The sequence below is a fragment of the Heterodontus francisci genome, chromosome 5 (genome assembly GCF_036365525.1).
Source record: "Heterodontus francisci isolate sHetFra1 chromosome 5, sHetFra1.hap1, whole genome shotgun sequence".
Lineage (NCBI taxonomy): Eukaryota > Metazoa > Chordata > Chondrichthyes > Heterodontiformes > Heterodontidae > Heterodontus > Heterodontus francisci.
The window spans coordinates 83,613,151-83,629,563 of NC_090375.1; positions in this window are offsets into that span (position 1 = coordinate 83,613,151).

A 16,413-nucleotide genomic window follows, 5' to 3' on the forward strand; every position below is an offset into this window, starting at 1 on the left:
GGTCTTGTTTGTTTGCTGTATTGAACCCTTTGCTGAGTCTATTAGGAAGGATGCGAGCATAAGAGGGGTGACAATCCCAGGCAGCGGAGGCACTCAGGTCAAACCTCCCTGTACATGGATGACGTCGCCGTCTTCTGCTCGGATCCGCTGTCCGTGCGCAGACTGATGAGCATCTGCGACCAGTTCGAACTGGCCTCGGGAGCCAAAGTCAACCACGGCAAGAGCGAGGCCATGTTCTTTGGGAACTGGGCTGACCGATCCTTTGTCCCCTTCACCGTCAGGTCAGATTACCTGAAGGTGCTGGGGATATGGTTCGGAAGGGCCGGGGCGTGCACCAAGACATGGGAGGAGCGAGTAGCCAAGGTACGACAAAAGTTGGGCATGTGGGGGCAGCGATCTCTCTCCATTGTGGGTAAGAACCTGGTCATCAGGTGCGAGGCGCTCACGTTGTTGCTGTACGTGGCGCAGGTCTGGCCCATACCCCACTCCTGCGCCGTGGCAGTCACCCGAGCCATTTTCCGCTTCGTCTGGGGATCTAAAATGGACCGGGTCCGGAGGGACACGATGTTCAAATCTCTGGACATGGGCGGGAAAAATGTACCCAACGTGGCCCTCATCCTGATGACCACCTTCGTGTGCGGCTGCATCAAGCTATGTGTAGATCTCCAGTACGCAAACTCCAAGTGTCACTACGTGCTGAGGTTCTATCTGTCCCCGGTGTTGCGAAGGATGGGCCTGGTCACATTGCCGCGGAACGCACCGTGCAGTTGGGCGGCGCCGTACCACCTATCCTTCGTGGAGCAGTTTCTGCGGAAAAACACCTTTGACCACCGGTCCATCAGGCAGTGGTCTGCACGGAATGTCCTCAAGGCCCTACGGGAAAAGGAAACAGTGGATCCTGTCGGATGGTTCCCCGAGCAGACCGTCAAAGTCATTTGGCGGAATGCCTCATCACCAGAACTTTCAAACAAGCACCAAGACGTAGCTTGGCTGGTGGTGAGAAGGGCCCTCCCCGTCAGATCCTTCATGCACACCCGAAGTCTCGCCCCCTCCGCACAGTGCCCCCGCGTTGGCTGTGGTGGGGAAGAGACGGTCGCCCACCTCCTCCTGGAATGTGCCTTTGCAAAGCAGGTGTGGAAAGAGATGCAGTGGTTTTTGTCAAGGTTCATCCCAAGCAGCTCTGTAACACAGGAGTCTGTGCTCTACGGGCTGTTCCCAGGGACGCACACCGAGACAAACATCAACTGCTGCTGGAGGACGATCAATTCGGTGAAAGACGCCCTTTGGTCTGCCCGAAACTTGCTGGTCTTCCAGCGCAAAGAGTGGTCCACCACCGAATGTTGCAGACTGGCACATTCCAAGGTCCAGGACTACGTGCTGAGGGACGCACTAAAGCTTGGGGCAGCCGCAGCAAAGGCTCAATGGGGAAAGACCACAGTGTAAGGTTCCCCCACCAAGCTGGACTGAGGGGTTGGATCCATGGGAAACCCCTCGAACTGTATCGTTAATATTCTCAATTGCTGTAAACGTAAAACTGTAATTGACATGACAATTGTGAAACGGAAGGGTTGGGAAGAAACTCATGACAGTATTGAAGGAAACTGATCTCCCTTGCAATGTTTGTATTTTTTGGTGCTGTTTGGAAACTGTTTGGCAATGTAATTTTTACAGATTTTTATGAATAAAGTATATTTTGGAAATAAAAAAAAAAAAATCTTTTCTTTGATAAAAAGCACCAAGATGTAGCTTGGCTGGTGGTGAGATCCTTCCTGCACACCTGGAGTCTCACCACCTCCGCGCGCTGTCCTCGAGGAGGCTGTGATGGGGAAGAGAATTCCTTCTGGAATATGCCTTTGCAAAGCAGGTGTGGAAAGAGATACAGTGGTTTTTATCGAGGTTCGTCCTGAGCAGCTACATAACTCAGGACTCAGCGCTGCATGGGCTGTTCCCAGGGCTGTACACCGGGATAGAAATCAACTGCTGCTGGAGGACTATCGATTCAGTGAAAGACGCTCTTTGGTCTGTCCTAAACTCGCTGGTCTTCCAGTGCAAGGCACATTCCAAGATCCAGGACTATGTGCTGATGGACGCACTAAAGCTTGGGGCAGCTGCCGCAAAGGCTCAATGGGGAAAGACCACTGTGTAAGGTCCTCCCGCCATAGTGTATCGAGAGGCTGGAACCCGAGTAAAACCCCTCGGGCTGTATGCACCAAAAATGCTTTTGCTACATAATGTAACTGTACATTGCATGTAAAATGTAATGGCAAGAGTTGTGGGGCACCTCAAGTTCTGTATCGAAGGAATCTGATCTCTATTCCACTTTCCAGAATGTCAAATTTGAATTGTTTTGTCATGTACATTTTACAAATTTTTATGAATAAAGTATATTTTTGATACTTACCCAGCATGGGAAAGACCTTGATCCTGAAGAAGGTTCTCCCAAGACATGTTTTGGGTTTTCTTTTAGTTTTGGGGAGTTTTCAACACCAGCTTTGGCCTTTCACCCTGTTAGTGTTGGAGTTCTCCTGTGGTTGTTATTTTCATGCTGGCTTGGGCCTTGCTGCCTGTCCTGTGAAGACTTTAAGCAATGGCTACAACCAACACCAGCGCTCCAAGCCATGTGGTGCGTAACACTGTTAGGGTGATGGTGAAAAACAGTGAAGGAGGTGCACCCATGGACCGGACCTTCTTCATTAAGCGAGTCCTTTTGAAGTGCTGTGGATTTGAAACAGCAGACATCTTCTGCCTGCAGGATTTCCCCAGCGGATACTTCAGCGTGATGTTTAAGAACATGGCGGGATGCGTGAAATTCCTGAAGGTCTTCAAGGAGAGAGGAAACTAGGAGGCACTATCGATCATCATGGTGGAGCCACCATTTATGCTGCCATTGCAATGGGAACAGGTTGTGACAATCCATCTCTACAAACCCCATATTCCTGCCATGGATGTGCTAACTTTCCTCACCAGGTCATTGACGTGGCTGGGAACAGCACGGAGGTCAAGGACCGTTTGGGATTTGGACCAGCAAATGGCACGTCAATGTGATGTGAAGGCAAACACCAACAGAGCCATCTGCCACCCTCCATCAGCTTTTCTATCAGGGGAAGTCAGGGATATTTGGTCTTCGCGGGATAGCCCAGAGTTTGTGCACCTGTGGCAAATCTGGTCATGTGCTGGCCAACTGCAGCACAGTCATCTATAAGAAGTGCAAGCAAGAAGGCCACCAGACTACAAGCAGAGTAAGTGCTGCAACCTGTGTGGTGTGACAGGCCACCTCTACAAGAGCTGCTCAAAACGCTGCCTCCGTTATGCACTGACAGCAAGAATTAAGGAGGGGCATGAAGAAGGAACATGGCTGCAGCAAAGGAGACCAGCAACCCTCCGCCCACCAAGACCCCAGTGCGAAAAACATGACAAAGAAGGAGAAGGAAAAGGGAGCTGCAGCAAACTGCCAAACACCAACACTGTACCCTGAGCCTCCACCTCAGCAGACAGAATCAACGGAAGAGGAGCCAGCAAAAGGGCAAATGGGTGAGTGGCAAGTGGTTAATTGGAAAACCATAAAGAAGGCCCAAAAAAGGGAACAGACCACCACCCAAACCAATGGCAAGAGGAGGTTCATGTCTAAAATGGACTACAGTGGCTTTGTGAATGCAAAAGGGCTGCAGGAACATACCCAAGGGCTGGGAATAGCCCAGACACCAGGACTGCTAAGCAATATGTAATTTAAATGTGTCTAAAAATTGCTTCCATTAATGTGCATAGCGTTAAGTTCACTACGCGATGTGTTGCAACCTTGAGGCACCTCGCCAAGGTCAAAGCTGACCTGCTGTTTCTGCAGGAGTGTGGAATACCGCACCTTAGCATCTATAGACAATGGTCATGATGGTGGTCCCATGGGCATCGATCTAGTCAGGGGGAAACAATTCTTGTTCTTCTGACCTGGGTATTCTGCTGTGCAGAGGCAACTTCACCATCTCTGAAATTAAGGAGGTGGTGGGCAGTTGTCTCCTCATAGCAGATGTAATGTACAAAAACGCTTTGCTTTGTTTAATCAATGTGTTACCCCCGGCTCAAAACAGCGAGCAGCTCCCACTGCTGCAGACAACATCCAGGCCGGTCATTCAAGGAGGTGACTTCAACTGCATTATCGATGCGGGTGGATGACCCAGCAGGGCCAACAGAAAACTGGACTCCACGTCCAGACTCCTGATGGAAATGGTAAAAGACGCCAAGCTACATGACATCTTCAGCAACCCTGCAGACTGAGCCACCATATAGATATACGTGGCTGAGGTCAGACAGCTCCGTCTATTCCAGAATAGACTTCCTGTCTATGTCCTGTTCATGATCAGATCCACTGACCACTGCCTCCAACTGGCTGACTGTCACTTACAGGAAGACCAGGGGTTGACGAGGGACATCGAAGTTGAATGTGAAACCGTTGACCCCAGAAAACATCAAGGAACTTATAAGGGATTACAAAGGTTGGAGAGTCATGAAAGCCCTCCTTAAGTCCCCGACGCACTGGTGGGAAGTGATCAAGGTGAACATCAAGAGGCACGTCATCCTCAAAGGTGTTCAGAAAGTGAGAGAGAGAGACAGAGGGAAATATCTCAACTCCAGAAAAGAATGCAGAATCTGTTCTTGCTGCAGTCGATGGATGTTGATGTTAAGGAGGGTCTCCAAGAAGTGAAGAGCCAGCAGGCCTCAATCTTTGCCGTGGAGGCCTCCAAGATCATCTTCCAGTCTAGAGTCCACTTCGTTGAGCAGAATGAGACATGCGCATGCTTCTTCTTCGAAAAGGGACACAGAGAGAGCTCTGAGACCAGCAGCCTGAAGGAAGAAGACGGCTCAGTAATGACATTGCAGCCTGACATACTAAGGATCAGCAAATCCTTTTATGCTGGGCGGTACGACGTGAAGCCCACAGATAGCAGAGCCTCCCAGTCCTTCCTGTCATCTATCATGGAGTTCTTAACTCTGGACGAGCTGACAAAGGCCATCGGGTCTTTCAAGATGAGTAAAACTCCCAGAAGCGACGGCTTACTGGTCGCGTTGTATTCGACTCTGTGGAATCTGATCAGCCCAGACCTGCTGGAAGTATACAAGAAGATGCTTCTGGCCGGCAGCATGTCAAAATCCATGAGGAAAGGCATCGACACCCTCATCTACAAGCGGAAGGGAGAGAAGGACGAAATCAGGAGTTGGCAGATCATTTCACTGCTTAAATGTGGACTACAATATTCTGTCCAAGATCATTGCCAATCAGGTCAAGTCTGCTCTGGAGTTTGGTGATTCACTCCGATCAGCCCTGCATTGTACCCGGCAGGAAGATCTCTGATAGCCTCCCGCTATTCAGGGATACGGTTGCCTATGTACAGGACAGGAGGATGGACACCTGCCTTATCAACTTGGACCAGGAAAAGACCTTTGACAGAATATTGCACACCTACATCATTGATGTGCTCTCCAAAGTGGGGTAATGGGAGGAAATTCACAATTGGCTCCTACTGCTCTACACAAGTTTCAAGCAATGGGGGGAATCAGAAGGTTTTCCAATCAAATCTGGAGTCAGGCAGGGCTGTCCTCTCTCCCCAGTCTTGTTCATGTGCTGTATCAAACCTTTTGCCAAGTCCATCAGGAAGGATGCAGGCATAAGAGGGTTGACAGTCCCAGGAAGTGGAGGCACTCAGGTCAAAACCTTCCTGCATGTGGACGACGTAGCCATCTTCTGCTCGGACCCGCTGTCGGTTTACAGGCAGATGAGCATCTACGACCAGTTTGAATTGGCCTTGGGAGCCAAAGTAAATGGTGGCAAGAGTGAGGCCATGTTCTTTGGGAACTGGGCTGACTGATCCTTTGTCCCCTTAAGACTACCTGAAGGTGCTGGGGATATGTTTTTGAGGGGCCGGGTCATGCGGCAAAAACTGGAAAGAGTGAATAATCATGGTGAAACAGAAACTGGGCATGCAGGAGCGATGTTCCCTCTCAATTGTGGGTAAGAACCTGGTCATGAGGTGCGAGGTGCTCTTGGTGTTGCTCTTTGTGGCGCAGATTTGGCCCATATCCCACTCCTGTGCTGTGGCGGTCACCCAAGCCATCTTCCATTTTATCTAGAGATTGAAAATGGACTGTGTCTGCTGGTACACAATGTTCAAACCTTATGGCCACCTTTGTGTGCAGCTGCATCAAGCTGTGCGTAGACCCTCGGTACACAAACACCAAATATCACCACGTGCTGAGGTTCTATCTGTCCCTGGTATTGCAAAGGATGGGTCTGCCCATGTTCCCGTGGGTCGGTCCATTTAGTTGGACAGTGCTGTATAATCCGACCTTCATGGAAAAATTTGTATAGAAAAACACGTTCATTAGGCAGTGATCTGCACGTAACTTCTTTGAGGCCCTGCGGGAAAAGGAGATGGTGGATTCTGTTGGATAGTTCCCCGACCAGACTGCCAAACTCATTTGGCAGAATGCCTTATTGTCAGAACTTTCAAACAAGCACCAAGATGTAGCTTGGCTGGCGGTGAGAAGGGCCCTCTGCATCAGATCCTCCCTGGACACCCTTAGTCTCATTACCTCCACTCGCTGCCCTCGAGGCAGCTGCAGTGGGGAAGAGACCACTGCCCACCTTCCTTCTGGAATGTGCCTTTGCAAAGCAGTCTGGAAAGAGATGAATTGTTTTTTGTCGAGGTTCTTCCCAACCTGCTCCATTACACAGGACTCAGTGCTCTACAGGCTGTTTCCAGGGACGAAACCCGAGATGAACATCAACTATTTCTGGAGGTCCATCAACTTGGTGAAAAACGCACTTTGATCTGCCCAAAGCTTGCTGGTCTTCCAGTGCAAAGAGCTGTCGATGACCAAATGTTGCAGACTGGCACATTCCATGGTCCAGGACTACGTGTTGTCAGATACACTAAAGTTTGGGGCAGTCGCCGTAAAGGCTCAATGGGAAAAGCCATTGTCTAAGGTCCTCCCGCTTAGTACACAGAGGAGCTGGAACCCATATCAAACATCTCGGGCTGTATGTACCAGAGAATATTCAACATGAAATGTACATTGTAACTATAACCTGTAGTGGCAAGCAGAGTGAGGCATTCCATGTACTGTATTGAATGAAATTGATCTGTATTGCATTTTATGTAATGACAAATTTGAACTGTTATGTAATGTATTTTTACAAATTTTATGAATAAAGTATATTTTTGGAAAAAAGATACATCTGAGAGATGTTTTCCTAAGTGAAATGTAGGCTGGAATTTTACCAGGCCTTTGCTGCTGGGCTGGAAGGCTGGCAAAATGGCACCAGAAGGCATCGGGGGGATGCCCGATGTCTTTCCACTGCCATACATGAAAGGTGGCAGATTGGCCACTCACTGGGAGCCCAATTGAGTCACATAAGTGGCCAATTAAGGGCCATTTCCCCCTCTATGGCCATTTGTCTCATGTCGGGAAGCCTAGCGCCACATGAAGATCGCCTAGTGAAACCTGATGACCTACTGGGGTGCCCCGGGGGCGTTCTTTTCTGGGCAGTCCATGGCCGATGGAGGGGGCCCCCAGTGGCAATGGCCACCCCCACGGCAATGGTGCTGCCTGTATTTCAGAACACCCTGCCCCGAACCCCCGATGGCCAGGACCAACCTGCCTGGCCATTGTGGCACCCTCTCCTTGCAGCTGCAGCCTCGGCAATGGCCAACGCTAGTGGTGTTGCTGCTGAGTTGCTAGCGCTCTGATTGGGCTGGCAAATCTTGGGAGCGGGCAAGTCCTTAATTAGCCACTGCCAGGAATATGCCTCCCTGAGTCATGCCACCTGCCGAAGCGGGGTAGCCTCCCACTTCCGGCCCTGGCAGCAGGGCTTCAACCATTGTAGAAAATTTCCAGACGTATTTTCTTGCAGTTTGTTTAAAAAGGCTTGATTCTACATTTGGCCCTGGTCACTGGGATTTATTATTTTTCTTTGGTGCTTGTTTGACTTTTTACATATATCTAAAGACCTTATCGAAGTTTCCCTGAAGGAATTTCTTTTGAATGTGTAATCCAACAATGTTCAACCTGTTTTCTTTCCTCCTTTGTTATCTTTTATTGTTTTCTTCCACTAGCATTACATGTGAAAAACTTCCAATCAACTGTTCAAAAAAAATCTAAGCATGAAGCCACATTTCTCACTGCAATGGGAAATATCTGAACTAAGTTTAAGTTCCACTTAAAAATACTTTTATATAACTTTATTATTACTTCACAATGAATTGCTTGGCCTTGTCTCATCACCACTGTGACTTATTAATGAAATGGTTAGGTACATAGATGCTGTATAGCTGATAACACTTTTAATCAGTTAGCATTGACAAGCAAACCATAACAGAAGCTAACCAAACCACAATTCAAATGCATAGCATGTCAGGTGTCTAAGGGACAACCATATAATTTTAGCACTAAGATACATTAAAAGAAAACAATCCTGACTTCTATAAAATCTTCTTCATAGGATTCTATTCTTTTTCCCAGTTTCTACATCCATGTAGCATCTGTTCTGACGATGCCATCTTCTGGACCAGTGCTACCATATGTTTTTCTTTCCTAAATCAAGGATTCTCCCCTACCATGGTAGACAGGGCCTTGGACTCTGCCCATCCCATTTCCTGCACATCTGCCCCTCCCCTCCCTCCCAGAACCATGGTAGGGTTCCCTTTCTCCTCACCTTCTATCCCACCAGCCTCCACAATCAACAAACCATCCTCCAGCATTTCCACAACCAGTAGTGTGATGGCACTACCAAGCACATCCTCCCTTTTCAGCGTTCCAAAGAAACCGTTCCCTTTGGGACAATCCTTCCAGATGAAACAACAATTCACTTCACTTCTTTCAATTTAGTATACTGCATTCACTGCTCATAATAGGGACATACAAACTAGGAGCAGGAGTAGGCTATTCTGCCCCTCAAGCCTGCTCTGCCATTCTAAAAGATCATGGCTGATCTGTTTATGGACTCAACTCCACTTTCCTGCCTAACCCTGATACTCTATGACTCCCTTGTTTGTCAAGAATCTGTCTACCTCTACCTTAAAAACATTCAATGACCCTGCCCACACCGCTCTCGGGGGAAGAGAGTTCCAAAGACTCACAATCCTCTGAGGGAAAAAAAATTCTCCTCATCTCTGTCTTAAATGGGAGACCCCTTATTTTAAACTGTGCCCCCTAGTTTTCGTCTCTCCCACAAGGGGAAACATTCTTTCAACATCGACCCTGTCAATTCCCCTCAGGGTCTTATATTTTTCAATAAGATCATCTCTCATTCTTCTAAACTCCAATGAACACAGACCCAACCTGTCCAACCTTGCCTCATAAGATAATCCTCTCATCCCAGGAATTAGTCGAATGAACCTTCTCTGAACTGCTTCCAATGCAATTATATCCTTTCTAATGTGGTCTCTTCCAGATTTGGTGAAATCTTGCTCCTGTCATTAGGGAAGAATGTCTCCCTCAAGGCCCCTGCAGTCCCCAACAGTACATCCAGGAAGGCATCGCTGAAGAAGGGTGCAGCCTTTGCCCATCTCAATCCATAGCAAGTGGTTTGTGGCTCTCTGCGAAGACGCCAAACTTATTCTATTGCATATTTGGAGTGTTCCTTTAAATACTGGAGTTGAAAACGTGCCATGAGCGTCCACTGATGCTAATTGAATAGAAAGCCCAGGAGTAAAATAGTAATGAGGCAACTGGGTTAAAAAGCCACTGACAGATGCATAGTGCTTACTTCAGAATTTCCCATGCTATTGGACCTGCTCTTCCTTCCCTCTCCCCCACCACCACCTCACCACACCTCGGCTCCCAGTGCGCCTGCACATTAAAATCTAGCTAATTGCATATGAAGTGCTTTGGGACATCCTGGAGATGTGAAAAACACTTGATCAATACTTATTCTTTCTTTTTTATTTCTTCTTTATAGGTTTTTATGGCCCTGTTGTGCATGTCCAGCAATTTCTGTTTTTTCTTTGGACTATCCCGAACATGTGTAATGGAAAGTGAGCAAGCTCAGTCTGTCAGATATCTGTGACAGTTTGACTTAATCAACTGGACAACTGCTCCTTTAAAGAAAAAATGCAAAGGGTTGAAGCATTAAAGACCTAAGAATACCCAACAAGCTGGGCAATATTGGAAAGAATCGTCTAAACTTTCCAAGCAAAGTACAGAATAAGTTGAAAAACTGGAAGAAGGGTTACAATTTTCGCTGTCACCAAATTTTAGAATTTTTATTATGTCTGATCCTATTAATCTGCTTCATGGGTCAAGGTTAATTAAATCTCATATAACATTTTAACATTCTTAACATTGTGTAAGGAACAAAGAGCTGTAAAGGAGACCCATTATTGTGCCTACTAGATGTGAGGAAGGCAGCATTTTCAATAAATGGTACTGTTCTCAATCTCCTTTATATACCTGTCGACAAAGAAGCTGAAGAGCAGTAGAACTCATTGAGAATATCCCTGTCATATAGTCCTAATGAATGTGATGTCATACATGGGATGAATTGGCCCAGAGAACCGAGAGTGAACTATGTGATGTTTATGAAACAAAGCCAACAACTAAGCTAATCAGAATTTTGTCTAATTATTTTCTTACAGTAAATGAAATATAAACGAATAATTGACGCACTAAAGAATTAATTCAGTTATATGGAGGTGCCATGGTGTAAATGTCTGAGCCAGACAATTCCACATGACAGGGAAACAACAATGAAGAATTTTGCTTCCATACTAATACAATTATTGTTGATTGTAGTTGAATAGTCATTCAAAAAAACAAACTACAAATAGGCACTCTCTCAATCATGGCATCTTTTTGACCCTGATTTGAGCTTTAAGCTCAGCAGGGACTAATTTGGATAACCCCCGAAAACGGTGACGGGGAAGACGATGCACAATTACTCCGCACCTGTTCAGAATAATGCATGGCAACTTCATGGGGCTGATTCCAAGTGTGGCGCTCATTTAAATAGCCAGGGCGGGCCACGCCCTCGATCATTTGGAGGGGGCAGTCTGTCCGTCCCCAGCAATGGCGTCAGCTGCTTGTGTGCAGGCGTGATGCCATTTTTAAAAGGCAGGTACCCGACTGGCATATTTAAAGAAAGATTAAATGAAAATAAATAAATACATTTCTTTTTCCCCTCGCCCACCCCCCCAATAACAATTAAATTAATTATTTGCCCTTTTCCCCTAAAGCACTTACCGTTACCATCTGACTTTCCGCACCCACACCCCGCACCCCCCGCCAAAACGGTACATACTTTAAACTTCAACCCTTCTGTAGGCGACCACCATCCAACCCATGAACTGTATGCAACCTGATACGTGGGGAAGTAGTGTGTGTGGCTAAAAGTGGTAAGCACGTGTCCACAGCAGGGAAGTAGGATGTGTTGAAGCAGCAATGTGGTGTAACGGTACTGCTAAAGGGGAAGTGAATGTACTGAAAACTGCAAGGTCATGCTGGAGGCATGTCTAACCAGTTGCTAGGTTTGTAACTGATGCACCATGTAGGCTGGTTGTTTGGAGTCCAGGGGTCAGCAGAGTGAGGTAATGTCTTGTTATCAGACAAGGGCTGGAGAACAAAGAACTATCTATGCAACAACTGTAAAGGCTATGGGCCCTGACAATATTCTGGCAATAGTACTGAAGACCTGTGCTCCAGAACTTGCCATGCCCCTAGCCAAGCTGTTCCCGTACAGCTACAACACTGGCATCTACCCTGCAATGTGGAAAATTGCCCAGGTATTTCCTGTACACAAAAAGCAGGACAAGTCCAACCCAGCCAATTAACGCCCCATCAGCCTACTCTCAATCATCAGTAAAGTGATGGAAAGTGTCATCAACAGTGCCATCAAGCGGCACTTGCTTAGCAATAACCTGCTCAGTGATGCTCAATTTGGGTTCAGCCAGGGCCACTCAGCTCCTGACCTCATTACAGCCTTGGTTCAAACATGGACAAAAGAGCTGAACTCAAGAGGTGAGGTGAGAGTGACTGCCCTTGACATCAAGGCAGCATTTGACCGAGTATGGCATCAAGGAGCCCCAGCAAAACTGAGGTCAATGGGAATCAGGGGGAAAACTCTCCGCTGGTTGGAGAGGGTACAGAGGAGGTTTACCAGGATGTTGCCTGGTCTGGAGGGCATTAGCTATGAGGAGAGGTTGGAAAAACTCTGATTGTTTTCACTGGAACGACGGAGGTGGAGGGGCGACATGATAGAGGTTTACAAAGTTATGAGCAGCATGGACAGAGTGGATAGTCAGAAGCTTTTTCCCAGGGTGGAAGAGTCAGTTACTAGGGGACATAGGTTGAAGGTGCGAGGGGCAACGTTTAGAGGGGATGTGCGAGGCAGGTTTTTTACACAGAGGGTGGTGAGTGCCTGGAACTTGCTGCCAGGGGAGGTGGTGGAAGCAGATACGATAGCGACATTTAAGAGACATCTTGACAAATATATGAATAGGAAGGGAATCGAGGGATATGGGCCCCGGAAGTGCAGAAGGTGTTAGTTTCGGGAGGCATCAAGATCGGCGCAGGCTTGGAGGGCCAAATGGCCTGTTCCTGTGCTGTCCTGTTCTTTGTTCTTTGTTGCAGTCATACCTGGCACAAAGGAAGATGGTTGTGGTTGTTGGAGGTCAATCATCTCAGCTCCAGGACATCACTGCAGGAGTTCCTCAGGGTAATGTCCTGGGCCCAACCATCTTCAGCTGCTTCATCAATGACTTTCCTTCAATCATAAGTTCAGAAGTGGGGATGTTCGCTGATGATTGCACAATGTTCAGCACCATTCGCGACTCCTCAGATACTGAAGCAGTCCGTGTAGAAATGCAGCAAGACTTGGACAATATGCAGGCTTGGGCTGATAAGTGGCAAGTCACATTTGCACCACACAGGTGCCAGGGAATGACCATCTCCAACAAGAGAGAATCTAACCATATCCCCTTGTCATTCAATGGCATTACCATTGCTGAATCCCCCACTATCAACATCCTAGGGGTTACTATTGACCAGAAACTAAACTGGAGTAGCCATATAAATACCATGGCGACAAGAGCAGGAAAGAGGCTAGGAATCCTGCAGCGAGTAACTGACCTCCTGACTCCCCAAAGCCTGTCCACCATCTACAAGGCATAAGTCAGGAGTGTGATGGAATACTCTCCACTTGCCTGGATGGCTGCAGCTCCAACAACATTCAAGAAGCTCGACACCATCCAGTACAAAGCAGCCTGCTTGATTGGCACCCCATTTACAAACATTCACTCCCTCCACCACCGACGCACAGTGGCAGCAGTGTACCATCTACAAGATGCACTGCAGCAATGCACCAAGGCTCCTTAGACAGCACCTTCCAAACCCATGACCTCTATCAACAAGGGCAGCAAATGCATGGGAACACCACCACCTGCAAGTTCCCCTCCAAGTCACACTCCATCCTGACTTGGAACTATATCGCCATTCCTTCACTGCCGCTGGGTCAAAATCCTGGAACTTCCTTCCTAACAGCACTGTGGGTGTACCTACCCCAAATGGACTGCAGCAGTTCAAGAAGGCAGTTCACCACCACCTTCTCAAGGGCAATTAGGGATGGTCAATAAATGCTGGCCTGGCCAGCGACGCCTACATCCCATGAATGAATAATGTGGTTGAAACTTGAGGGATGAGGCTACAAAAACAAGCAGATGTCAAAACCGGTGACAGTGGTTGACATAGCGCACTCGCAGAGTTAGCCAACAGCTGACCCTGTGCCCGATGGAGGGCCACCCCTGATGCCGCAACCACCCCCAACATGCCCCTCATCCCCCCATTAAACCACCTATGCCTCGCCGGGGCCCAACTGATCATCCCGGCAAGGCAACAAAAACTTTCCTGTGTTCTGGGGTTCCCAGACATCTTTTTTTGCGATGCTGGGTGCAATCCCAGCAATGGCCACCGCTCCCGTTGGCACTGCTGAGACAGAGAACTGCTGGTCCATTCATTGGCCAGCATTTCTATTAGCCTGTAATACCTGCAAACCCCTCATGCTCACTCTGTCTGCTTCGCTCTGGCAAAGGGGAATGAAATAAAGTTTTTTTTCTTTATTCATTCAGGGTATGTAGGCATCACTGGCTATGCCAGCATTTATTGACCATCCATAATTGCCCTTGAGAAGGTGGTGGTGAGCTACCTTCTTGAACCGCTACAGTCCATGTGAGGTGGGAATACCCATAGGGCTGGTAGGAAGGGAGGACCAGGATTTTGACCCAGCTACAATGAAGGAATGGCGATATAGTTCCAAGTCAGGATGGAGTGTGACTTGGAGGGGAACTTGCAGGTGGTGATGTTCCCATGCATCTGCTGCCCTTGTCCTTCTAGTTGGTAGAGGTCATGGGTTTGGAAGGTGCTGTCTAAGGAGCCTTGGTACATTGTTGCAGTGCATCTTGTAGATGGTACACACTGCTGCCACTGTGATTCGGTGATGGAGGGAGTGAATGTTTGTGGATGGGGTGCCAATCAAGCAGGCTGCTTTGTCCTGGATGGTGTTGAGCTTCTTGAGTGTTGTTGGAGCTGCACCCATCCAGGCAAGTGGAGAGTATTTCATCACACTCTTTGACTTGTGCCTTGTAGATGGTGGACAGGCTTTGGGAGTCAGGAGGTGAGTTACTCACCGCAGGATTCCTAGCCTCTGACCTGCTCTTGTAGCCACGGTATTTATATGGCTACTCCAGTTCAGTTTCTAGTCAATGATGTTAATAGTGGGGGATTCAGCGATGGTAATGCCATTGAATGTCAAGAGGAGATGGTTAGATTCTCTCTTGTTAGAGATAGTCATTGTCTGGCACTTGTGTGGTGCGAATGTTACTTGCCACTTATCAGCCCAAGCCTGGATGTTGTTCAGGTCACGCTGCATTTCTACACGGACTGCTTCAGTATTTGAGGTGTCACAAATGGTGCTGAACATAGTACAATCATCAGCGAACATCCCCATTTCTGACTTTATGATTGAAAGAAGGTCATTGATGATGCAGCTGAAGATGGTTGGGCCTAGGACACTACTCTGAGGAACTCCTGCAGTGATGTCCTGGAGCTGAAATGATTGACCTCCAACAACCACAACCATCTTCCTTTGTGCTAGGTATGACTCTAACCAGTGGAGAATTTTCCCCCTGATTCCTATTGACTTCAGTTTTGCTTGGGCTCCTTGATGCCATACTCCATCAAATGCTGCCTTGATGTCAAGGGCAGTCACTCTCACCTCACCTCTTGAGTTCAGCTCTTTTGTCCATGTTTTAACCAAGGCTGTAATGATGTCAGGTGCTGCGGGAGATAGTGAATAGTGAAATCCAGTAACCTTCCTTATGCTGCAGTGCACTGCAAACTGCAAGATATTACTAATATTTCCAGCACCAACCTGGAAGGAGCCTGATGCATAGAAGTCCATGGACACAGTCACCATCACAGCCTCTGGCAATGCAGTCCTTGCCCTGCTCTGAGGTTACAGTTGTGGCTGCAGCAATTGGCAGATTTCAGTGATAAGCTCCTTAGTGAAGCACAATCATCTGAAACATTGTTATTTGCTGATGTTCAGGTAGGGGAATTTCTCCCTGAACACCCTGTGCGGATATGGCCTCCTCCTGAGAGCCCTTCTCCCCCAACCCCTCCCCCTCTCTCTCCTGGCAGCTAGCTCTGCTCTGCATGGTCTCTGTTCATTTTCCTAGTCAAGATTGATTCCAAGGGGCATGCGAATCTGGGACCAACTGGTTTGTACAGAAGTCTTGAAGTCAACAATATTTCCTGCAGCACCTGTCACACCTTTAGACTTTGATAACTTTAAGCAACTATAGAAACAAGAACAACAACATATTTTTATCTGGAACCTTTAACATAATAAAATGTCCCAAGGCACTTCACAGGAGCATTATAAAACAAATATGACATCAAGCCACATAAGGCGATATTTGGAAAGATGACCAAAAGCTTGGTCAAAGATGTAGGCTTTAAGAGTGTCTTAAAGAAAGAAAGGTGGAGAGTTGTAGAGAGGGGATTCCAGACCTTAGGGCTGAGGCAGCTGAAGGCACAGATACCAATGGTGGAGTGATTAAAATTGGGGATGCTCAAGAGGCTGGAATTAGATGAGTGCTGTTATTTTGCAGGGTTTGTGGGACTGCAAGAGATTACAGAGATAGGGAGGGGCAAGGCCATGGAGGGATTTGAAAATTTGGATGAGAGTTTTAAAATCAAGGTGTTGTTTGACCGAGAGCCAATGTAGGTCACAAAACACATGAGTGACTGAGAAACAGGACTTGGTTCCGATCTCTTGTAGAATCAAAGAAACAGCCAAAGAAAATCAAGCAGAAATTCACCTGTAAGTAATTGATGATGCCTTTAAATAGCGCTGATGGATAATCCTTCATG